A 26147-nucleotide genomic window follows, 5' to 3' on the forward strand; every position below is an offset into this window, starting at 1 on the left:
ACTACACCTAAAGTTTCATGAAATGACAGAAATATCTACTATTTTAACTATTACAATAATCTCCCTTTTAAGGAGTGTTAGTGTAATACTTTCAAATATTATGGGGGTGTTACTATAACATATACAAGAATGTCACCGTGTCATTGTAATGTTTTTAAATACAAAAGGAGTCAATGTAGGAATAAAAAAAAAGTGGTATCATGTGTAATTAGGCATGGCAACGGGGCGGGTCGGGGGCGGGTTTTGTTTACCCCACCCCCGCCCCCGACTCCCCATTTCCCTCCCCGCCCCCGCCCCCGAAACCGATGGGGGTGTATATTGACACCCTATCCCCGTCTCCGACAGGGGTCGGGTTTTCCCCGCCCCGCCCCTGACATTTTTATAAAATTTTATTAAAAAAATATAATTTTAAATAAAACATAAAATTCAATACAACACTAACATAAAATTCAATCTAATAGTTTCATATTTCAATGTGTTATATATATTAATTATTAGTGGGGCGGGTTTGGGGATGGGTTTGGGGCGGATATTGAGAATCTCATCCCCGACCCCGAACCCGAATTTGGCTATCGAGAAAAACCTGACCCCGACCTCGGTCAACTCGGATTTTCCCTGTCAAAATCAGGGCGAACCCCTCGTGTTCGGGCCCCATTGCCATGCCTATGTGTAATTTGCTTAAATATATATAAGAGGATAATGACCATACACATGTAAGCATTCAAGCAAGAACTAATAAGTTCAAACAACACCACATCATTCACGCGTAAGAAAGCACCACATCATTCACGCATAAGAAAGGAAACATGTTGATCCTAAGACATGCATATAACCAAAAAGAGGTCAAGGATAACTACTTTTGGCGTTGATTTTCGCTATTCATAATGTCCCATTCGCATCACACAAATTATTGAGATGGTAATTCTCAATATTTCACAATAGTGCAATTGGGATCTATGGTATACAAAATGACCAAAACACTCAACATACTCCAAACAATGTCAAACAATTCCACATAGCACATTTAGGAAAACATGAAAGACACATAACACACAAGTAGAAGGTTCAACCTACTTTGATACCACCAAATGTAACACCTTTAGGATATTATTGTGACTACACTTAAGATTTGTAGAGACGCCAAAAAATAAAAACATTCATACAACATTATCATGCAAAAGCTAAAGAAACTTGTTAGGACTTTTGGGAAATGTACCAATTGTCGTTGTAGGTTTCACATTTATAAAAGAGTTTGTCTCCACGGGGATTTGAGTTTACTTAATTCATTTGGATAAAGGTAATCAGTTTAATAGTTATGTACAAATTTAATCGAATTTCATTAGTTTTGATTTGATTAACTAAAGACAACTTAAAGTAAAATAAAAGTAAAAATAACGGATTTACAGAAATAACAGAAATACGAAAATAATGGAATTTAGTGTGTTGAAAATACGTAAATTATGGAAATAATAATAATGACTTTAAATTAATTCAAGAAAACATAGGATTTGATTTCATTGTTCATACCCTTTGTATCCTAATAAGATTAACATGTACAAATCATTTTCTAACATTACTGATGCACACATAGTTATCCCAAGTCGATTCCTCGCACTTGGAACCTAAGAATATTTACTAAATATCGATCCCTTGCATATGCAGTAAATATCCCAACATTTCAATTATATTCTCGTGCTTTTTGCAATCAAAACTTTATGCTCTATTCCTAGCAAGGTAACATAAAGAGTAAAATCATTTGACTCAAATTCTAAGATTACTTTCCAGTCTCACTTAGAATCCAATTTCATGACACTAGTAATCAAATAGAATCAAACATTACGAGTAGAATAAAATTACCAATAATGAGTAGAATAGATTAATACATATCTAATATCAAAAGGGATACATAAGGATACAAAGATTACATTCAATCCTTAAGAAAAACTAACCGATCATTGTGCAGAGCACAAGACTAATAAGAGAAATGACGAAGGAAGTGATCCACGGTCACGACTTTGCAGTGCCTCGACTCCACTTTTCCTCTTATGTGGTTTTCTCTCTGGTTTCAGGCTGTTGGCTCTCTTTTCCTCTCCCCTTGCATGACTATTTATAGAAAAATCCATTTAGTGTAGGGGAAACTCGCCAGGTGAGCTACTTGCTTAGGGCTGAAGGTATCAGCTTGCCTAGGCGCGTGGCTTGCTTAGGGCTGAAGTTTTCTCTTAGCCCAGGCGAGCTAGATGCTAGCTTGGGCAAATTTAGGGTCAGAAATCTTCATGATAAGACCATTTTACCCTTCCTTTTATATTTGTTTTTGGATCTAACAAACAACAATCAAAACCTACAAAATCATGGATGAATCTTTCATATTTAGACAACAACATTAGTAAATGTATAATATATAGTTACAACTAGTTTTAAGGGTAGTTTATAAGAAGAATATTACAATTAAAGGATTAGTGCTAATAATTTAATCCTAAAAATAACTGAAATTTGGCACTTATCAAGCCAACAAATAATATAAATTATAACTCAATTTTAAAAACAAATAACATAATTCATCGCTCATCGGTCTCATACCTCACACAAAAGGAAATACATAAATATAAAATAGCTAAACTACATCTTCCATGGCAAAGCTCCATGCTCCAACGACACATGCTATCACCTACTTTTTGAAAATGAGAGAACTTAAATGGGTGAGACATAATGTCTCAGTGAGTGCTCCAAGGACTCTAATGTTGGGTTAGACTCTTCTACGTGAACAACCCAATCATTTGTCTCTCATCGATTTTCCCTCACTAGTCTTTAACAAACTATATCACTTCTATGGTTAGGTCTATATTCATCGATCAGAAAATCTTGCTTTTGACTCATCTCTTTTATCTACATACTACACTAGTTCATCTTCACTAATAGGTTAGTATTTTTCATTGACTAGTAAGTTATTTGCACATCTCTCTCTTATTTAACACCACTTTCCTTACTCGATATCTACTCTCAAACACTCACCTTGCATCAATCCATTCTCAAAAGCAAAATATATTCTAACATCTATACTCATATAGTGTTGTCGCAACCAACCCTTCGGCAGGAGGGCGAGACAAGATTCATGGGTGCGTCTTCCAAGGAAGGAAAATGCGCAAGAGTCGCCACCAACGTTTATTTGAGGAAAATGTTAGAAAAACCAAAAAGATGAAAGTCTACAGATTTTGAAGATAAGGGTTCAGGAGTTGTTTACGCACGGGGAAGGTATTAGCACTCCACGCGCCCATCACAAAGGACGATAGCCTTTAATCGAGCGTGCAAAAACGTGACTTCAAAATTGTGTATTTTCCCTTTTTATATTTTTTGTGTATTTTCCCTTTTTATATATATATATTTTATTTTTTTTGGGTCGACAAGGGTGTTGCCCTTGCTCCTATGTATCCTTAGGTGCGATGAGGAATTCAGACCTACATAGTTCTTTAAGTCTGAATGTTTGTGTGTTACACTGATTTTATGTTTTCTGAAAGATTGATTTTAATTGCGGACAAAAGTCATTTAAGGTGTTGGACCTTGAAACGATGTTTTAAAAATTTGAAAAGCGGAGAGAATCGTTAAGGCGTTGGACCTTGAAACGATCTCAAGTGATATTTGATAAAAAGAAATTAGTTATGAGTTGGTTTTATCTCGATTTTTGCTTATTAACCTTCAACCCCTTTTTTAAGATAACTTGCGGCACTAATGATCGGTTAAAACTCACTTTACAAAAGAAAAGAGATTACTGATGGAGTTTGAAGAATTTGTACCTATTTTACCAACTCCAAGGATTCTACCTTTGTTGTTGTCACCATATGTTACATGCCCGCTTTTCTTGGGAGAGATATGTGTAAATTTTGATGCATCTCCAGTCATATATTTTGAACATCCACTATCTATGTACCATTCCTTCCTCAAAGACACCTACATAATCAAGTTTTTGACTTAGGTACCCAAACTTTATTGGGTCCTTGTGTGCTAGTGTAGAATGAAGATCCTTTTGGGACCCATATCATTTTAATGTTGTTGTAGTTTTTCTTAAAATAACAAGTAGATGTGCCATGCCCTTTTCTTCCACAGTTAAAGCAAGTGAACTAGAATTATATTTTTGTGTGGAAGTAAAGTTGCTTTTATGAAATTTTTGTTGTTTTTTAGGTTTATATCCTATTCCAGCCTTATTAGAGACACATCTTTGTTTTCCTAATATGACATCTAAATTATTTTTACTGTAAGAAAATTTTGCAAGTGAGTTTTTCAAATCTTTAATTTCTTTTTCATATTTTCCACAACAACTACAAGAATCAGATATTTTCTTGTCAGAAATAGTAGAGATATGAAATTTTTCATTTGATTTAGAAATTGAAACTTCAGTTCTAAGATGATCTAATTCTTTATTTAATTTTGAAATTTCATTTTCTAAATCTGAAATTGTTTTCTTAGAAGATGAAACTAACTTTGCAAGTTTGATTGACTCTTTATGCAAATCAGCAAATGCATCTTGTAATTCATCAAAAGAAATGGATAAGTTATTTGAAGATGTTACATGTTCATCGCTTTCATAACTTTTAGCCATTAGACAGAGGTTTATTTCTTCATTTTCTGAATCTTCAGAAGATTCCATATCATTGTCATCCCATGTGATGTATGCTTTCTTCATTTTCTTTTCACTAAAATTTTTCTTTTCAGATTTCTCCATCTTTTTCTTGAAGATAGGACAATCAACCCCCAGATTTCCAGGTTGATTGCATTCAAAGCATTTTCGAGTAGAAGATGAGATTTCTGTCCTTCTTTTAGATTTAAAATTTGGTCTCCTTTGACTTCCTCTGACTTTCAGGAACTTGTTGAACCTTTTTACAAAGAGGCTAAGATCATCATCTTCATCTAGATCAATTTCCTTATCACTTTCTTCTTGGATTGAAGATGAGGCTTTAAGAGCAATTCCCTTCTTTTTCTTGTCATTTTCTTCATGTTGATTTAATCTCAACAATTCCATTTCGTGTTCCTGTAACTTTCCAAATAGAGTAGCAAGAGTCATGTTAGATAAATCTCTTGATTCAGTAATGGCTGTTACTTTAGGTTGCCATTCTCTGCTTAGACATCTTAATACTTTGTTTATGAGATCTTCATTTTGAAAATCTTTCCCTAAGGCTGCAAGATGATTCACTATATGTGTGAACCTCTTTTGCATGTCTTGAATGCTTTCATTTGCATTCATCCTAAATAGTTCATATTCATGAGTTAATGTGTTTATCCTAGATATTTTAACATCTGTTGTGCCTTCATGTGTTACTTGTAAAGTGTCCCACATTTCCTTAGCACTCTTACAATTTGAAACCCTGAAATATTCATCCATTCCCAGGGCAGATGTAATTATGTTTTTGGCTTTTAAATTATATTGTACTCGTCTTCTATCCTCTTCAGATCATCTATCTCTAGGTTTTTCTATTGTTGTGCTTCCACTTGTTGTGCTCCCATCTATTGTGGTTCTTTCTACTGTGGTGGGTATATAAGGCCCTATTTCTATGGCTTCCCAAATATTTAAGTCTATTGCCTCAATAAAAAATTGCATTCGGGTTTTCCAGTAGTGATAATCCTCTCCATTAAAGATTGGAGGTCAATTAATTGAATTTCCTTATGGAAATAAGAAGTTTGCTGAGGCCATTATTCTTGAAGCTTCAAAACTTTATACAAGAATGACGCTCTGATACCACTTGTTGGACAAGTGGCCTCAGATATCTTAAGAAGGGGTGGGGGTTGAATTAAGATATCGCAAACAATTTCCCCAATTAAAATTCTATTTCACTTTCTATGCAAGTTTCAAATTCCCTTAAAAAATGAACTCTTAAATAATGATTCAAATAGAACAATCTGAATATAAATATAAAGCAATAATAAATAAAAGAGTTTAAGGGAAGAGAAAGTGAAAACTCGGATTTATACTGGTTCGGCCACACCCTTGTGCCTACGTCCAGTCCCCAAGCAACCCGCTTGAGAGTTCCACTATCTTGTAAAATCCTTTTACAAGTTCTGAACACACAAGGACAATCCTTCCTTTGTGTTCAGAATTCTTTTACAACAAGAGACCCTCGATCTCTTAATCCCCTTTGAGAATTTAGAAAGAAGAGAAGAATGAATCTCTCTTGAAAGAGATAGATTGTACAATCTGAGCACTCAATTAATTCCTTATTGAATTGCAAGTGTATTGGCCAAGGAATTTTTAAGAGGATGAAATGTTTTTGCTCTTTGAGAGAATAAGACTTTTTTTGATATGAAAAACTCTGAGAAAATTCGTGTTTCAAGTCACATATATATAGACCTTTGGTGGCCATGTAAAAACCATTTGAAAAGATGTGACTCTTAGAAATAATTTTCTGAAAATCTCCTCTGGTAATCGATTACAGGTTTTGTGTAATCGATTACAGGTTTTAAAATTTGAATCAAAACATTTATTAACTGCTGGCAATCGATTACCAATATTGTGTAATCGATTACACAGTCTAAAATTTGAATTCAAATATTTAGTAGCTGTTGTAAACCATTTTTGGCCATTGGTAATCGATTACATCCTCTGGTAATCGATTACCAAAGAGTAAATCTCTTGAAAAACACTTTTTAACTTAAATTACTTGGCCAAACCTTTTGCTATATCAATTAGGAATTCCCTTCCTAAAATACTAGTGATCATCTTGATGTTGTGTCTTGTATTCTTGAATCATTGTCTTGAATTTAAACTTGAAAAGCGCATTTGCATCATTTGCATCAAATCATCATGATCATCCTCAAAACATCAAAGTCATTTGCTTCTACAGTTACTTCAGCCCTAAGCTATTTGGGGGCCCAGGCGAGCCAGAGGCTAGCCTAGGCGAGCCAGGGTTCAGAAAAAAAAGCTTAAAATGACCTTTTTTGCCCCTCTCCTTGGTTATTTTCCGCATCCTTGACCAAAACATTGAATGATCTTTTGTTTTGCGTGGTAACTGGTGTCGAACAGCTCAATTCGGCTAGCGAGAATGCAAATATCCATGAATGATAGTCCCCATACGAAATTAGGGTATGACAATTGCCTCTTTTTACTTATCTTTTATTAGAAATAAAAGGGAAGTAAAGATAAGGACACTAATTTTGTTTGAGCGATCTTGCTATTCGATCGGGCAACTGGCGAACCAAGGAAGTGAAACCGAGAAAACATGAGGACATTGAAGTTCTGTAGAGCAGAAGACATCTGAAGTTGTTTTTTTTCTTCAAACCATAGGAACAGAGGATGTCGAGTTTTATGAAGCACAAAGACAAGGACATTGAGTCCTATAAAAGACAAAAAGGCATTGAAGTCTTGAAATGTAAATGAAGACATTGTAGTCTTTTGAAAGCGTAAATGACTGAAGACATTGAAGTCTTTTGAAATGTAAATGAAGACATTGTCGTCTTTTGAAAGCGTAAATGATTGAAGACATTGAAGTCTTTTGAAATGTAAATGAAGAAATTGTCGTCTTTTAAAAGTGTAAATGACTGAAGACATTGAAGTTTGTTGAAATGTAAATGAAGACATTGTCATCTTTTGAAACATAAATGACTGAAGACATTATTGTCATCTTTTGAAAGCGTAAATGACTAAAGACATTGAAGTCTTTTGAAATGTAAATGAAGACATTGTCGTCTTTTGAAAGCGTAAATGACTGAAGACATTAAAGTCTTTTGAAATGTAAATGAAGACATTGTCGTCTTTTGAAAGCGTAAATGACTGAAGACATTAAAGTCTTTTGAAATGTAAATGAAGACATTGTCGTCTTGACAAAAGACATTGAAGTCTTCGAAATGTAAAGAAGACATTGTCGTCTTGACAAAAGACTTTGATAGTCTTTGAAATGTAAAGAAGACTTTGATAGTCTTGACAAAAGACTCTGATAGTCTTTGAAATGTAAAGAAGACTTTGATAGTCTTGACAAAAGACTCTGATAGTCTTTGAAATGTAAAGAATAATTTGATAGTCTTGACAAAAGACTTTGGTAGTCTTTGAAATGTAAAGACAGAAGACATTGAAGTCTCTGCAAGACAAAAGACTTTGATAGTCTTTCAAATGTAAAGGCAGAAGACATTGAAGTCTCTGCAAGACAAAAGACTTTGATAATCTTTGAAATATAAAGGTGAGGACTTTGAGTCCTGTGAAACAAGCCAATAGGTACTAGTACCAAAGGGCTTAACCTTATGACAAAGCAAGAGGTTGACTCTTTGAGAGGGCCTCTCATCCTAAACTTGAAAGATTAGATTTGGGAAAGTGGTATATAAAGAGAAATCTATGCACTTATAGCCTACTATGAACATGATTTGGGATGCAGGTGCATGTAACCTTCATCTTGAAATGCTAGTAATGCAAAAGGTTTTGAATCATGAAAATCGTGTAATACTCATGACATTCTTTCCTATTTTTGTGATTTTGATTTTGATTTGATTTTTTGACTTTTTTTCTTTTGTGGAAAACACAGATTGACTATCTCTTTCTGGAAGACGCGATAATTCATGCAACCTCATTCTATTTGTTTTTGCAAAACTCTTCAGGGACTCCCTCAGAGTGTATGTTTTGTTTGATCACTTGAAAATTTTGGAGTGATGGCACGAGAGCCGTTTGACATTTAATCAATCAACCAAAATATTGATCATAGGGTTTTCTTTTAAAAACTTCCATTATTCTGCACAACAAGAAAAACATAAGGCTTTGGGATCGATCGTGCGCCCCCTTGAAGGATGGCAATGAATTGTCACACTTTGGTATGTGACCAAGTGAAACTTTCCTGATTTAAGGTCATAGAGTTATGCCAAGGGTCTATCGATCCCGCTGAAACTTGATGACATAGGCTGATCACGAAAGAATTTATAACGAAGCTACCCTTGGATTCGAAAGGAATCCCAAAGAGTTTGCATGAGAGACTAACATCATATGTATCCTACTATCACAATTGTCTTTGGGCATTTTCAGCGAGCTCTTGGTCGAGTGAGTTTTCTTCTCAAATGTGCAAGTGCGAAACCTTGAGGATTCTTTATATATATATATATATATATATATATATATATACAATCACAAGCATGCACAAGTTTCATTCTAGAATTCCAACTTAAAAGCAAAATTAGTCATTCCTTGATCCACATGGGCTTTACTGGGCTTATAATGTGGTCAAGGGTAAGAGAGCCATGAAAGAAAGGATTAGAAAGGCTCAAAGAGTGTTTGAGGGTTATATTGAGTAAGAACCTTGAGAGTCTTGCTTGTATTTTATTCATTTCAACTTTTGAGTTGGGTTGTACTCCTTTTGTCTTATACATTAATCTTTCGTTGCACTTTTGTGCCTTTCTTGTAAATTCTGGAGATCTTTGTCTCTCTTTTTTTTCTTCACTCGCCTTTGGCGGGTTTATTTTTTCCTTTTCATTGTTGCCCAACTCCATGCATGTGTTGTTTACATAGCTCTTCCCACTGGTTTAGTGGTGGTTCCTACTCAAGGTTTCTATTTTGCTTTTGTTGTTTTTAGAAAACAAATATTCTTTGGCTCGGAGGGGGTAGTGTCATACCCTAATTTCGTCCGGGGATGATTATTTTCAAACATTTGGATTCTTGCTAGTCAAATTGAGCTGCTTAACACCAATTTCTGCGCAATCCATAAGGTTTTTCGATGTTTCGAAAGGAAATTTGCAAAATACCCAAAAAGAGGGCAAAAGGGTCACTTTTGGGGCATTTTTCAGCCCCTGGGCCCACTAGAAAGCTTAAGGCTGAAGTAACCAGCTCGCCTGGGCGAGCTGTTGTGCAACCTCTACCCTTCACTTCCTATAAATAGGTGTGAGGGGGTTGAGGAGAAGGGTCCAACATCATATATTGAGAGATTTTGAGTAAAATTGGTGAGAAGAAGGAGAAAGAAAAAGAAAAACGAGGCCAAGGCACTTTTGAGACGTTTTCATGTTCGATTCTGTGATTGTTCTTCACTGTTCTTTGTTCATCAACCGGTTAGTTTTTATTTTTGAAGTTGTGAATTCATTCTATGCACCTTTGGGGGTCCACTCTTACTTTTTGCATCTTCATCTTCATTCTTCTGCCATCGGTGATCTCATTTCTTTGTGTAAAGCGAGTTTCGACCGATTAATTGTGCCGTAATCTCATTTTTATCATTGTGAAGTGAGTTTCCACCGATTAATTGTGTCGTAATCTCACTTAATCATTGTAAAATAAAAATTCAATCGATTGTTTGTGTCGTAACCTCGATTAATTATTGTAAAATAAAGTTTCAACTGGTCATTTACTTTGCAAGTCCTCTTTTAATGAGCTTGAAAGTAACCAAGTGAAACCAAAGTTAAAATCAATACATTAAAAAACTTTCATCCACAACAATCGCTCGAATCCATTCAAAGGTCCAATGCCTTAATGGTCTTTTTTATTTTTATCGGTTAAAATGAACCTTTTAAAACTTTAAAATCAACCCTGCACGTAACTTTCTTGCTCTAAAGAACTACGTAGCTCTGAGTTCCTCATCGCAATTGAGGATACGTAGGAGTAAGAGCCATGCTCTTGTCGACCCAAAAAAGATAAAAACATAAAAAATGGGAAAATAAAATAAATATTGAAGTCATGATTTTGCACATTTGATTAAAGGCTGCCATCCCTTGTGACAGATGCATGGGGTGCTAATACCTTCCCCGCACGTAAACAACTCTCGAACCTTTGTTCTTAAAATTTGTAGACCCGCTTTTGGTTTTTTCTAACGTTTTCCTCAAATAAACGTTGGTGGTGACTCCGCGTGTTTTCTTTCCTTGGAAGACGCACCCGTGAGTCTCGCATCGCCCTCCCACCGAAAGGTAGGTTGCGACAGTTGGCGACTCCATTGGGGACTTTTCCTTTAGAGAGTTAAACCATTTAATCTGTGTGCAATATTTATCACGACTTTCTCTTTTGTTTGTTTCCCTTTCTTTCTTTTATGTTCTTGTATTCATATAACTCTTTTGATGCTTTTGTATTTTGTGTAGTTGTTTATTTAATACATGCATTGATAAATATTTGTTTATTTGATGCACACATGACACCTACACATTTTACACACATGGTGTGTAACGACCCGCCTCGTCGCTACGATATCACCATTCTAAAACTGCGAAAAATTCAATTCTTAAATGAAAATTCCGTTAATTTGCTTATGAAAAATTAAAGTAAAATTTTAATTTCATGATATACATTCCCAAACAACGCATTATTACTTAAGTGAATACATATATTTAAGTATAGTAACCCAGTACACATCATTCACATAATGAAAAGTAAATTTGTTCATACATATAATTAAGTTTGTGATTTACATCCTCAATTCAAAAAAATAATTATGGAACCAACTATGGAGGAGTTGATTAACAAAACACAACTCTCTCCCAAAATAATCCCAATGTCATCACGTCGGCTCGGTGGCTCCACAAAAGAATCTCACTTCCTATACTCTACTGTTGTCATTCTGCTCCCACGAACAATGGTTTGCGATCATCACAGGTATCAACCACACGATACAAAAATTGCAAGGTGAGTTCATTATAAAAGGAATTAACACTAAAATCAAATAACCACAATTAGTAAAAAAACATTAACAAATATCAAAAGCTTACACAAATATTCATTAATCCAACACATACTCAACAAATAATCATCATTCATCCATAGTTCCAATCAATCATGCTCAGTATGATGCATGCACCTGACCTTAACTCTCAAATGCAAATGTGGTACCATCCCCTAGGAAATAGCCTAAGCGTGTCCACACAACACTCTCACTTAGGAAAACTAGGCAGTAAGTATCGAGGTCACCCTGTTGTGCACAGGCATCTCCCCCCCCCCCATGGTGATCAGCCTGAGTCTCAAGGGAGTTCCAAATAGAGTGACATGCCCCCAAGTACAAGTATTTTTTCCTCATGAAAAACTATGAGTACTTACTGACAAAGTTTGTACTATTTCCATGCAATATGAAGTATGGAACATGGGCTCCATCAGTGCACTGACCGTGGATAATTAAAGATTCTAAGCCACCCCCTCCAGAGATGCTTAGAACTCTTTAACCACTCTATTTCCCCCACCAGGGATATCCAACAAGGTCACCACACCCCCATGTACATACACAACATACAAAGTATGAAACATGGGCACCATCAATGCAATGACCGTGAATAATTAAAGATTCTAAGCCATTCCTCTCTAGAGATGCTTAAAACTCTTTAACTACTCTATTTCCCCCACCATGGATATCCAACAAGGTCACTGCACCCCCATGTACATACACAACATAACATCATCACAGTTAATTTTCAACATCATCAATATTTCATCTCAACATCATTCTCAACATCAACATCATCTCATCTCAATGGCATTAACAACAACCACAACAACAACATCATCTCACATTAACATGATCATCAATAACAACATCAATTCATGTTAACATAGTCATCAATGACAACATCAACCCCTGCTAACATAGTCATCAATATCAACATCATCTCATATCAATATTATCATAAACATCAACGTCACCTCATATTAAATAATGTCATCAATAACAATATCATCAGTAAGTCACACTCTATATATACTTATATAATTCATGTCTGAGATTCACACTCCCCAAGTCTTCAGACAACATAAGTCTAATAAAAATAATAATGTTCTTCATCAATAATAGATATACCGCATCCCATTAGTCAAAAACATTGTTTTCATGAAAACCAGCATGCAACAGGGACAAACATACATCCCATAGTTAGGTTCCCTGACCCCAACTATGGTATCAAAAATGGTAAATTATAATAAATTCCCCTCACCTATCGTGAGCTCTCCGTCAATTCCTCTTTGTGTCACTCGAAGGTGTCTCTTGTTCACGCTCGTTAGTCCAAATGCAAGTTTCTATATACCAAATTGAAGGAAATTTAGTATAGATTTCAAAAATAAAGTTAATAATAATATTCAGAGTCAAATACCCCTATCAAAACATAAAAGGGCTGAGGGGTGCATCGGGTTCTACTAATAAGAGACATCATTTTGAAATTTTGATCACGCCAATGTGAATGGGGTTCAGTGAAGCTCATGAAAATAACACCCATTTCATAAAAAGATAACTTTTACAACGTCTCATTTTTCAAGGGTTTTTCAAAGGAAGTGTAAAAAATCCAATATTGGCTCCCAAGTCAGAAGAGATGCAAAGAGAGGCTCAAACTAACAAGGAGCAGGCTTAGAATCATGGTTACCTCAAAGAAAACCGCGAAGGTAAGATTGGAGGCCTTGTTCTCTACCGAATCCTCGAGATAAGTTTTGAAGATTCCCCTTGTACTAAAGTGTTCCTCTTGGTGTGGGGGTTTAACGGCAAACAATGGCGGCTTGAGGTGGCCATCGATGGTCGTGGGTGGTGGAGAAGCAGCTTAGGGCGTTGGGAAGGGTTTAGGGGAAGAGAAGAAGGAAGAAGTGGCTGTTTTCCGCTCCTGCACATAATTTAAAGCCTGCAACACTCAAATTTTTGGCTTCTGTAAAAAAAATCATATCTCACACTCCAGATGTTATGTTGCAAATGGCAACGGTCAAGCTGTGGACAGTTGTCCTAGGAACCTCCTGATATTTTTTTAAGATGATCCAACGATTAACGAATCCGGGAAAGCGATTTTACTAAAATAGGTTTAGGTAGCTTTCTTGAGAAACTTCCTTGAGAGGCTTCTTTGAGAAGCTTCCTTGAGAGGCTTCTTTGAGAAGCTTCTTTGAGAAGCTAAAGTTTAGCTACACACACCCCTCTAATAACTAAGCTCACCTCCTTGAGAAGCTTCCTTGAAATTAAACACGGATACAATAACACAATAAATAAAATTAAACATCAATTTATAATTAGTAATATTTCAGGGTGTTACAACTCTCCCACCCTTTTAGAAATTTCATCCCCGAAATTTACCTGAGTCAAACAAGGATGGATGGGATGCTCGCATTTGACTCTCTAGTTCCCACGTGGCATCTTCTCCCGACGCACCTCCCCAGATCACCTTGACCAATAGAATCTCCTTCCATCTTAGGTGCTTTGTTCGCCTATCCTCGATCCTCAAAGGTAATGTTTCATATGTCAAATTCTCCTTCACTTGTACGTCATCCAATTCAATCACATGGGATGGATCATGGATATACTTATGGAGTTGAGACACATGAAAGACATTGTGAAGATTAGAAAGAGATGGGGGTAATGCAATTTGGTATGCCACAGGACCGACTCTTTTTAGAATTTGGAAAGGACCGATAAAGCGAGGTGTGAGTTTTCGGGATTTCAATGCTCGACCAACCCCAGCCCATGAAGTGACTCTCAAGAATACATGATCACCAACCTCGAATTCCAGGTCTTTCCGCCTCTTATCCTGATAACTTTTTTGCCTACTCTGAGCAGTCTTCATCCTTTCTTGGATCAACTTGACCTTCTCGGTGGTTTGTTGTACCACTTCAGGTCCTAAGATGAGGTCTTCTCCGGGCTCTAGCCAACATAGGGGTGTCCTACACCTTCTACCATACAAAGCTTCATAGGGAGCCATGCCAATCGTAGAGTGAAAACTATTGTTATAAGTGAACTCTATCAACGAAAGAAAACTCTCCCAACTTCCCTTTTGATCTAAGACACACGCCCTCAAAAGGTCCTCCAGGGACTGAATGGTCCGTTCAATTTGGCCATCAGTCTGAGGATGGTAGGCTGAACTTAGCCTAAGCTTGGTTCCCAATGCTCTGTTTAGGCTCTCCCAAAATCTAGAGGTAAATCTAGGATCTTTATCAGACACTATGCTAGATGACACACCATGTAATCTGATAATCTCACTAATATACAAGGAGGTCAACTTCTCTAAGGTAAATATGATATTAATGGGAATAAGTGAGTAGACTTGGTCAGTCTGTCAACAATAACCCAGATAGAATCTAAACCTCTAGGGGTTCTAGGTAGTCCTACAACAAAATCCATGGAAATACTGTCCCACTTCCATTGGGTTATCTCCAAGGGCGGTAACTTCCCTGAAGGTCTCTGATGTTCTATCTTAGCCTTCTGACAGACTAAGCATGCATACACAAACTCACTAACCTCTCTCTTCATGTTGGGCCACCAAAACATCATCTTCAAATCCTGATACATCTTGGTAACACCAGGATGGATGCTCAGGTTACTCCTATGTCCTTCCTCTAGGATCATCTTCCTAAGTTCAGGCACATTGGGAACACAAATCCTATCTTGAAGTCTCAAGACTCTATCTGATCTAACATTGAAACTACTATCTCTTCCTGACTCTATAGCTTCTAACTGAGTTCTTAGAAAAGGATCAGTCTTCTGGCCCTCCTTGATATCTCTTAGTACCTCACTGGTGATCCTCAAAGTCCCTAATCTCACACTGTTAAGGGTAACCTCACATGCAAGGCTAAGGTTTTTGATACCATAGTTAGGTTCCCTGACCCCAACTATGGTATCAAAAATGGTAAATTATAATAAACTCCCATCGCCTATCGTGAGCTCTTCATCAATTCCTCGTTGCGTCACTCGGAGGTCTCTCTTGTTCATGCTCGTTAGTCCAAATGCAAGTTTCTATATACCAAATTGAAAGAAATTTAGTATAGATTTCAAAAATAAAGTTAATAACAATATTTGGAGTCAAGTACCCCTATCAAAACATAAAAGAGCTGAGGGGTTCTTCGGGTTCTACTAAAAGGAGACATCATTTTGAAATTTCGATCACACCAATATGAACGGGGTTCAATAAAGGTCACGAAAATAACACCCATTTCATAAAAAGATAACATTTACAATGTCTCATTTTTCAAGGGTTTTTCAAAGGAAGTGTAAAAACATCCAATAATGGCTCCCAAGTCAGAAGAGATGCAAAGAGAGGCTCAAACTAACAAGGAGCAGGCTTAGAATTATGGTTACCTCGAAGAAAATCGTGAAGGTAAGATTGGAGGCCTTGTTCTCTACCGAATCCTCAAGATAAGTTTTGAAGATCCCATTCTGATTAATGTGTTCATCTTGGTGTGGGGGTGCAACGACAAACAACGGCAGCTCGCGGTGGCCACCGGTGGTCGTGGGTGGTGGAGAAGAAGCTTGGGGGCGTTGGGGAGGGTTTAGAGGAAGAGAAGAATGAAGAAGTGGCTATTTTCCGTTGTTGCACGTAATTTAAAGCCTGCAACACTCAAATTTTCTGCTTCGGTAAAAAATATCATATCTCACACTCCAGATGTTATGTTGCAAATGGCAACGATCAAGCTATGGACAGTTGTCCTAGGAACCTCCAGAAAAAAAATTTAAGATGATCCAACGGTTAATGAATCCGGGAGAGCGATTTTACTGAAATAGGTTTAGGTAACTTTCTTGAGAAACTTCCTTGAGAGACTTCTTTGAGAAGCTTCCTTGAAAGGCTTCTTTGAGAAGCTTCCTTGAGAAACTTCTTTGAGAAGCTAGAGTTTAGCTACACACACCCCTCTAATAACTAAGCTCACCTCCCTGAGAAGCTTCCTTGAAATTAAACATGGATACACTAACACAATAAATAAAATTAAACATCAATTTATAATTAGTAATATTTCAGGGTGTTACACGTAGACATGACAATGGGGCGGGGCGGGTACGAGTATTGTATCCCCAATCCCTTACCCCAACTCCACAACATATCCCCGTATCCGATACCCGACGGGTTTAAGTTTATTGTCCCATCCCCGTACTCGTCGAGTATTGGGTATCCTCGACCCCGTCCCATACACCATTCAAATTAGAAAAATATTTTTTTTGTAAAAAAAATATTAAAAATTTGATTTTAGAAAAAATAAATTGATTGTTAAACATTTATTTTTAACTACTTATATTAATAAATTTTTTATAGCACATGTGTCTATAAAAATAGTTAAGAAAATAATATTAAATTATGTAGAAATTCTAAAATAAAATTAACTATTAATAAAAATTCTATGCCTTTTGATTAAATTATGCAAAAATTATAAAGATTTTAAGTGATGGGGCGGGTTCGGGTTCGGGGTCGGGATCGGTCTTGTAATCCCATACCCGTACCCGTACTCGACTTTTGGTTATTGGGAAAAACCCGAACCCGAACCCATACCCGGTCAACTCGGGTATTACCCGTCAAAGTCGAGACGGATTCGGGCGGGTACCCACGGGTACGTGTTTTCTTGCCATGTCTAGTTACACGGTGAGTTATTAAGGGCCCTAGGCCCTATACCCGAGTCCATGGGAACATAGGAAGTGGAGGTGAATCTATGGTCATGCTGAGTCTCCGAGTTCTAGAGATTAGGCAATTCTCAAAGCTTTTGCATGTTTAGAGATTTCTAGAGAGAGAAAGGTCCAAGTTCCAAAGAGTTTTGAGAGCTTTTGTTGTGTGAAGACTAGCAGAGAACGAAGCGTGAAGAGGAAGTCATCCTGAGAGCATGAGATGAGTCTGTGAGTGATTGTGAGGTTCTAGAGGTGGAGGAGACATCCCCACTACTTGTATTTCTTCAATCCTTCATTTTTCTCTTTTCTTTGTTGTAAAGGAAGCTTCCTAGATATGGAGAGCTAAATCCTCTGTTGGTTCTTCCTTGTAGGTACTTGATATAAATACATGTATATCTATTTAATGATGTTTTATGTGTTTTCTGTGCTATCAGTACGTCATTTCAGTGTGCTTTTGCCTTGATCACGAAGATGCATGCTTTGTTAGGATCATTCAACAGTGGAAACTAGTCAGATTCTTAGAACTTGATAGGACGGGGCTAGTTTATCGTATTATCACGAGGGATCGGGGTACGGTAACCTAGTTGTTGCATGTTTGTCTTAATGCGGTTCTGGTCGATTTTAGTCTAACAAGAGGAATCTAAGGACGATGCTTGATCAAGATTAGGCTAGACTATCATAAGGAATCAGGGTTTAGCATTTCAGGAGACACCATAGAACACACGGGCATTGTTAAGTAGAGAATATTTTTATAACATCAGGCACCTAATAGAAAGACCAACGTGTTGTCTACTTGTCTTTACACATCATTACTTACGTGATTTTCTTTTTAATAGTTAGTTTACATACCTATTCATAGTCCACACATATTTTTTAATACTAGACACCTATTCACTGAATATAGCTTTACCAAGTAACACAAGTTCCCTGAGAGTTCGATACTTGGTTCTTACTGTTTTATACAACTTGCGTGATCCGGTGCACTTGCCGGGTTCGAACAAGTTTTTGGTGCCATTGCCGAGGAACTTCTTTTTATTTGGAAAGTTAGTTTAGTCTTAGGTGTCTATTCTTTATTCTTTTATTACTTGTGAATATTTGTTTTTGTTTATGTTTGTTTTCCTCTTGACTAGGTGACTGCTTCTCTTGTTTGTGCTTTGTATGCATAGTAAATCTTCTACAAATGATTTAGTTCCATGAAATTTAGAGATTCAAGCCAATTGTAGGGGAAAACACTAAGCGAAGATGAAAAATCTTGCAATACAGAACGACACCACTAAGTTTCAAGGGAACTCATTAGAACTTACAGCAATAAGTTTTGTTTTTTTTTATTATTTAGTACTTTTATTTTTCTCACTGATTCTGTTTAACTTTTTCTTTCTTGAGAGTCTATCCTTGCAGTGTTGAATTTAAGAAGAACTTATTCCATGACAAAATTTTAGAAATGGAAGAGCTTTTTAAGAGGTGGAATGAATATCTTGATAGCACACGATCAAGGGTCAGCCAAACACCATTGATCAATTGTGATTTTTGTGGAGGAGAGCATTACAATGACAATTGTCATCTCTACTCCACGAATAACTCTAGGTGGGAACAAGAGTTAAGTCCTTACAATCAATATGAAGAATAAAGAACTCCTAATCTTGAAAGTGTGTTTAAGGAATTCATGGCATACCATGCTAAGTCAAAAGCCAATCAAAATTCAATGAAAAATCATGAAATTCATTTTGGCAAGAGCTACTCAATAGAAAATTTTCAAGGGGGACCAGAGTTACAACCTTACTATTAAAATGAAGCAGAAAGAGGTTTCAATCTGGACAATTTGTTGATGAAATTCAAGGAAACAACTAAATCAACACAACGAGCATTCCAAAGTGCAGAAATCCAGGTTGGTGAGCTGGCAGAAAAAGTGACTCAATTTATGGTCAGAAGTGAAAAAGACTTTGTAGAGGTTGAAGCTCAAGAGGAAAACCCTGTAAAAGAGCATGAGTCAAGAGAAAAAGATGAAGAGAAAGATGAGGAACAAGCACAACAACAATGGGAGAAGTACTCAACAGTAAAAAACCAACAAGAAAGTATTCTCCAAATCAATAACCTTCCTCATCAACTGATTTTCAAGAAAGGAAGGCAAGGAAAGCATGAGGAAACCTTAAGTGCAATTCTTTCTTTAATCACTAACACCTCTCCTACAATGATTTGGAATGTACTTCCAGAATACATGAAGTTCATGGAATTTCTAGCTAAAAGGCAAGACTACAAGGAAGATGTCTTCTATGTGACTTTCATGCCACCTTGAAGGCATTAAGCTATGCGTCAAGCTAATGACGTTAAAGAAGCGCTTCCTGGGAGGCAACCCAGTGTTGAGTTTCTTTTCATTTTGTTTCTCATGCATTGCATATAGTTGGAATTTGCTTGCTGATCATTGAAAAAGGGGGTATATCAACTTGTTTTGAATGATAGATATAGGGGTTTCTCTTGAAAGAGGACTGATTTTTAACTCAGAATTTTTTTTTCCTGAAAAATAGTCCTCTCGCTAAGCCAAATTGCTCTAGCTGAGCGTATAGCTATCATGCGCTAAGCGAACCATCATTAAGCTAAGCCCAATTCAGTTTGATTTGAATTGGGCTAAGCCAGTAGTCACTGCGCTAAGCCTAATATGTATGCGGCCTGTATTTGGCTAACTACTCGCTAAGCCAAAGACCCCTGTACTATAGGATGCATTTAATTCGCTGAGCCAGCCCTGATCATGGCTTAGCGAAATTTGCAGGAATTTTTATCTGCACAACTTGCTGAGCGCAACACTTTGCGCTAAGCCAAAAAAAAAACAATCAAAGAAAATGTGTGCTATTGTAGTAAGGTCAAATGCAAATTAAAGTGAAAGGCTGGTGAGAAAGCTAATTGTATTGAAAGAAATATTTGGATGGGTCTAGGATTTGTGCTCTCTTAGAATCTAAGCCTTTGAATCCTAGAAAAACCAATTATTTTTGTAGCCAAACCTCACTACAAGCCTATAAAAGTCCATTTGGTTCTATTTATGCATTTCTGACTTAATGACATGAGATGGAGTTCAAAGATTTGACCTCTTGCTAGTTGCTATTAATGAATAGCTTAAACACTTGTGCTTGAGTGAAACAGAAGCCATGAGACTGTGGTTTAAGCTGCTTTCCTTGATATCTGTCTTATGCCTAACTTCATCTAATTGTACAGGTTACATTTTATTCTTCTCTTTGAATAACTGCATGCTTTGGAAAGACAAGTGATGAGGGCATTTTGCTTCATTCTTTTATCATGCAATCAATAACGTTTGTGCATACACCTTTGTACATAGTCACTGCATATTCTTGTCACTTGGGGACCAATGAGCTATTCTTTATTTGCCTGAGGACAAGCAAAACTGTAAATTTAGGGGAGATGTTAGTCGATGAATATGACTAACTTTTGTGTATAAAACCTGCGTAAATTATATCAAACTCCTCCAATTTATGGTTATTTTGTAGTGTTGTAATTGCTTTTTGTTAAAGATAAACAATAAATACTTAGTACTCCCATATTGTGTGTTTAATAACCATTTCCTCTCAATTTTAGGTTAATTAGGCATGTTTGTGAAGTGCTGATTTTCATTCGCTCGCTAAGCCACTCTTCTGGGTTATACCCCTCCATGGCAAGAATAGCCAAAGTGGTCAAAGTCTCGACACAAGATTTGGACCGAGTAAAACAAAATAGAAATGGGGTGATCAGACTACCAAGGAAGCACTTGGAAGAGAAAGTGAAGGCTTTGGTGGATCAAGGTGAATGGGCTTCATTCATTGATGTCTTAGCACTATTGGTGTTCAGAGTCGTCCTCTTTCATTATGTGGATGGGCTAGTGGATCTAGCGCTATTCTTGATAACTTAATTTTCTCTCAAAAGGACAAACTTTCAGGAATGATGAAATGAGGTCACATGAATGTCTGTACTTTTTCATTTGAAACACAGTCAATCAAACATTTTTTTTTAACTTTTTACTTTTTGTTTTGAACTTTACTCATCGTTTTACGACACCCTCAACAAACGTGTAGAACAAGCAATTTCTGATTGAACAGTCTTTGAATAGTCTTGTAAGTAAATTGACAATTACAAAATTACAAAAAGGTCCTCAATTTTGGTGGTTGTTCTCTCTTTGGTGATTCACTCAATTTGTAGTGCTTCTTAGTCCAATAGCTCTTAAGGTGGTTGGCCCCTTGCTTCTTGACTCAAATTCTTCAAGGGATGGCACCAATCCTCCTTTCCAATTCCCTATATGGCAACTCACAAACAAGGAAACAAAGAGACAAGCAATAACCAAAGACCAAAAAACAATGAAATGAAAGCTAAACCAATGGAGTTTTAACAAGACAATTTTTTCAAGGATTATTCAACAATTAAAGTAATGAAAAGGACATAGAAGCAAGCTAGGACTCAAAAAGAAATTTAGAATGGCTCTAGAGTAGAGTAAAAAAAACTATAAAAAAAAGACTCAACAAACCTCTAGCTTTGACACTTATTTTCACACTAATTTTCAATTGAAATTTCGGAACTAAGATTGGTATAAAATAGGCACCAATTATAGAACAAATTTTGAGCCAAAACAACAATCACACTTCCCTTTCACTTTTTTTTTTCTGGACACTGATTTTTCTAACAACTTGTGTGATTTTTATTATTTTTTCCTTTAATCCAAATCACTTGATTCTTTTTTTATAATTTTTTTCCAGATGTCTAGAAAATTCAGTAACACTTTCAGCTCAAAATTCGTAGTGAACAATTCCCAATAATTTATACACGTTCGTGTGTTCAAGCTTCCAGCACCAGCGATTTCAACCTAGAAATCAAGAGTAGTGTTTATGTTGCTTAAGGCTTGGATAGTTACAATTCAACCTAGAGCCATGAGCAAAAAGCTCCAAGAGGATTGGGCTAGAGCTACTGAAGAAGGCCCTAGGGTTCTCATGAACCTCAGGGTAGATTTCTGAGCCCATGGGCCAAGTTTGGGTCCAATTCTCTTTGTACATATTATACTAGGATGTCATTATATTTGATCCTTGTATTTAGGGCTCCATATTGTAGGTAGGGTACCCTAGAAATATAGGAATTTTTAGCCCTTGTATTTTAGGGCACCTAGACAAGTTTTTGTATTAGGGGTAGTTTTGTAATTTCACATGCACTAAGCGAATATTTGATGTATGTGGTTGGAAATAAATTTAATTGAATTGGTAGAAGCCCAATCCAATTAAATTTTCGAGGGGGAGGTGAGAATTTGCTTACTACACCTCATTGCCACATCATATAGTCACACTTTGTGCATGTCCTTCATGCTTTACATGTCTCATGACACCTAAGCACACTTAGTGGAGAATCTTGGAATTGATCTTGGATTAGTGGGTTGAACCATAACTAAAATTCACTAATCATAATTAGTAAAATTTTGGCTCCAAAGTTTGGCTCCACAAATTCAATTTCAAATTCAAGTGAAATTTGAATTGAAATTCAAATTTCCCTCCAATTTTGTGTGACACTTAGGCTATAAATAGAGGCCATGTGATGCAATCCTACCCCGCAAGGGCATTGGATAGAAAACTCCAAGTAGATTGGGCTAGAGATGCAAGAGAAGGCCCTATGGTTCTTATGAGCCTTAGGGTAGATTTCGGGCCCATGGGCTAAGTACGAGCCCACTTATCTTTGTAAATATTAGATTAAGGTTTCATTATTTTTGGGCCTTGTATTTAGGGCTCCATAATGTAGGTAGGGTACCCTAGAAATATAGGATTTTTCAGCCCTTGTATTTTAGGGCACCTAGACTAGTTTTTGTATTAGGGGTAGTTTTGTAATTTCACATGCACTAAGTGGATATTTGATGTGTGTGGTTGGAAATAGATTTAATTGAATTGGTAGAAGCCCAATCCAATTAAATTTTAGAGGGGGAGGTGAGCATTTGCTTACTACACCCCATTGCCACATCATATAGTCACACTTTGTGCATGTCCTTCATGCTTTTCATGCCTCATGACACCTAAGCACACTTAGTGGAGAATCTTGGAATTGATCTTGGATTAGTGGGCTGAACCATAACTAAAATTCACTAATCATAATTAGTGAAATTTTGGCTCCAAAGTTTGGCTCCACAAATTCAATTTCAAATTCAAGTGAAATTTGAATTTCCCTCCAATTTTGTGTGACACTTAGGCTATAAATAGAGGTCATGTGTGTGCATTTTTTTTAAACTTTGATCATTTGAATATTAAACTTCAGATTTCAAAGCTCATTTAGAGCACAAAATTTCGTGCTCTTCTCTCCCTCACCCTTCATTCATCTCCTTCTTCCTCCAAGCTCTTATCCATGGCCTCCTATGGTGGTGAGCTTCTTCTAGACTCATCTTCTCCTTGAAGTGGCGTCTCCTCTCTCTCTTCCTTTCTTCATTCCGCTGCCATTCATCTTCCAAGAAGCAAAGGAATCCATTGATGAAGAAGATCCTAGGCCTACAAGCTCCAATGGAGCTTGCATCACCATGTGTGTGCATTTTTTTCGACTTTGATCATTTGAATATTAACTTCAGATTTCAGAGCTCTTTTAGAGCACAAAATTGCGTGCTCTTCTCTCCCTCTCCCTTCATTCATCTCCTTCTTCCTCCAAGCTCTTATCCATGGCCTCCTATGGTGGTGAGCTTCTTCTAGACTCATCTTCTCCTTGAAGTGGCGTCTCCTCTCTCTCTTCCTTCTCCATTCCGCTGCCATTTATCTTCCAAGAATCAAAGGAATCCATTGATGAAGAAGATCCTAGGCCTACAAGCTCCAATGGAGCTTACATCATGTGGTATCTAGAGCATGTTCATCTAGGTGATGTTCTTTTGCTTCCTCTATCTTTTTGTTCGGTGAATTCTCTTTAATTCCTTGTTCTTCATCTTATTCTCCATGTATATCCTCCATTGTTTTGTGTTTTGGTGCTTTTTAGAGTAGATTCAAAAAAAATAAACCGATTAAATCTTAGATCTACACTTGTTCTTGCATTTCTATGGTTCTAATTTTGTAGATCTACTCTTGAATCTTGTTTTTGGGTTGATTTTAGGTTCTATCATTTTTCATTTATAATATTCTTGTGCTGAACCTTAGATCTAAATGTTCTTCCAAAATATTGATTAGAAAATAAAAACACAAAAATCTAAGTGTAAATCACTTAATCCATGTTGTCTTAGAGTCATGTTTAGTCATAGTAATTGTCACATTATGTTCTAAGTTTGTGTTGAATTTTTATTTTGTTTATTGAATTATAGATACATTTATTCATGTATTCTTGTCATTCTTAGCCTATCTTTTGAATTTTGAGTCTAATTCATGCATGTTACTTAGTTCATAACATGTTCTAAATCAATTCCTAGAAGTAGTCTTGTTGTTGAACTCTTTTTTTTTCTTTCTAAGTTTCCTACATGGTGCCAATGATGAAGTTGAGTTGTGGTGCTGAGTTGTGGCTGGATTTGTGAATCAAATAAGTCTTAAGCTCTCTTGAATTGTGTTATTCAAGATAATTGAGTGTAAGCAAACAAAAATTGTAACTATCCAAGCCTTAAGCAACATAAACACTACTCTTGATTTCTAGGTTGAAATCGCTGGTGCTGGCAGCTTGAACATACGAATTTGTATAAATTATTGGGAATTGGTCACTACGTTTTTTGAGCTGAAATTTTTACTGAATTTTCTAGACATCCGGACCAAAATTCTAAAAAAGGAACCAAGCAATTTGGGTTAAAGGAAAAAATAAGAAAAATCAAACAATTTGGCAGAAAAATCAGTGTCCAAAAAAAAAAGTGAAAAGGATGTGTGCTTGTTGTTTTGGCTCAAAATTTGTTCTATAATTGGTGCCTATTTTATACCAATCCTAGTTCTGAAATTTAAATTGAAAATTATTGTGAAAACAAGTGCCAAAACTAGAGGTTTCTTGAGTCTTTTTTTAGAGTTTTTCTACTCTACTCTAGAGCCATTCTAGGTTTCTCTTTGAGTCCTAGCTTGCTTTTTTGTGTTTTTCAATGCTTTAATTGTTGAATAATCCTTGGAAATTTGTCTTGTTAAAACTCTATTGGTTTAGCCTTCATTTCATTTTTTTTTGGTCTTTTCTTATTGCTTGTCTCTTTGTTTCCTTGCTTGTGAGTTGCCATATAGGGAATTGGAAAGGAGGATTGGTGCCATATCTTGAAGAATTTGAGTCAAGAAGCAAGGGGCCAACCACCTTAAGAGCTATTGGACTAAGAAGCACTCCAAATTGAGTGAAACACTAAAGAGAGAATAGCCACCACAATTGAGGACTTTTTTTTTGTAATTTTGTAATTGGCAATTTGTTTTGCTTTCAAATTTTGTAACAAAAAGGCCTTTCATTGGAAGTAAGTTGGGAGCCTCCAATAGGTCACCCTACTTCCATTTGTGTGTAATAATTTTAGGCAATTTTCCCTTAGGATAGTGAGTGTTTTGTTGGGAACCTTAAATGAGGTCATCCAAACCGCCTAGTTTGCATTTCTTGCACTTTAATTTCTTGCCTACTTTCATAGCTTATTTCCTTTACCCTCCATTGTCAAACCGCCTAGATAGCTTGCCTTTTACCAATTAGTTTTTACCTTATCTTTCACACCTCTTTTAGTGTTTATTTTGGCTAGTTTCAACCATAGTTTCTTTTACCTTTTGTTTTCAAACCCCCAACAAGAAAGAACCATAACTTAGGAACCAACATGAGTCTTCATTCTTCATCTAGTGTTAATGGTGAGGGTTCTACTCCTAAGGACCCCTTGTATAAGATATTAGATGAGTTGAGATCCCTTAAGTTGTGGAAAGAAAAACAAGAGAGAAAAGAAAAAGGTAAAAAAAGAGTGGAAGAAATAAGTCAAGATGAAAGAGAGAAAATAAGAGAGGA

Source organism: Glycine max, chromosome 10 (assembly GCF_000004515.6).
Source record: "Glycine max cultivar Williams 82 chromosome 10, Glycine_max_v4.0, whole genome shotgun sequence".
Lineage (NCBI taxonomy): Eukaryota > Viridiplantae > Streptophyta > Magnoliopsida > Fabales > Fabaceae > Glycine > Glycine max.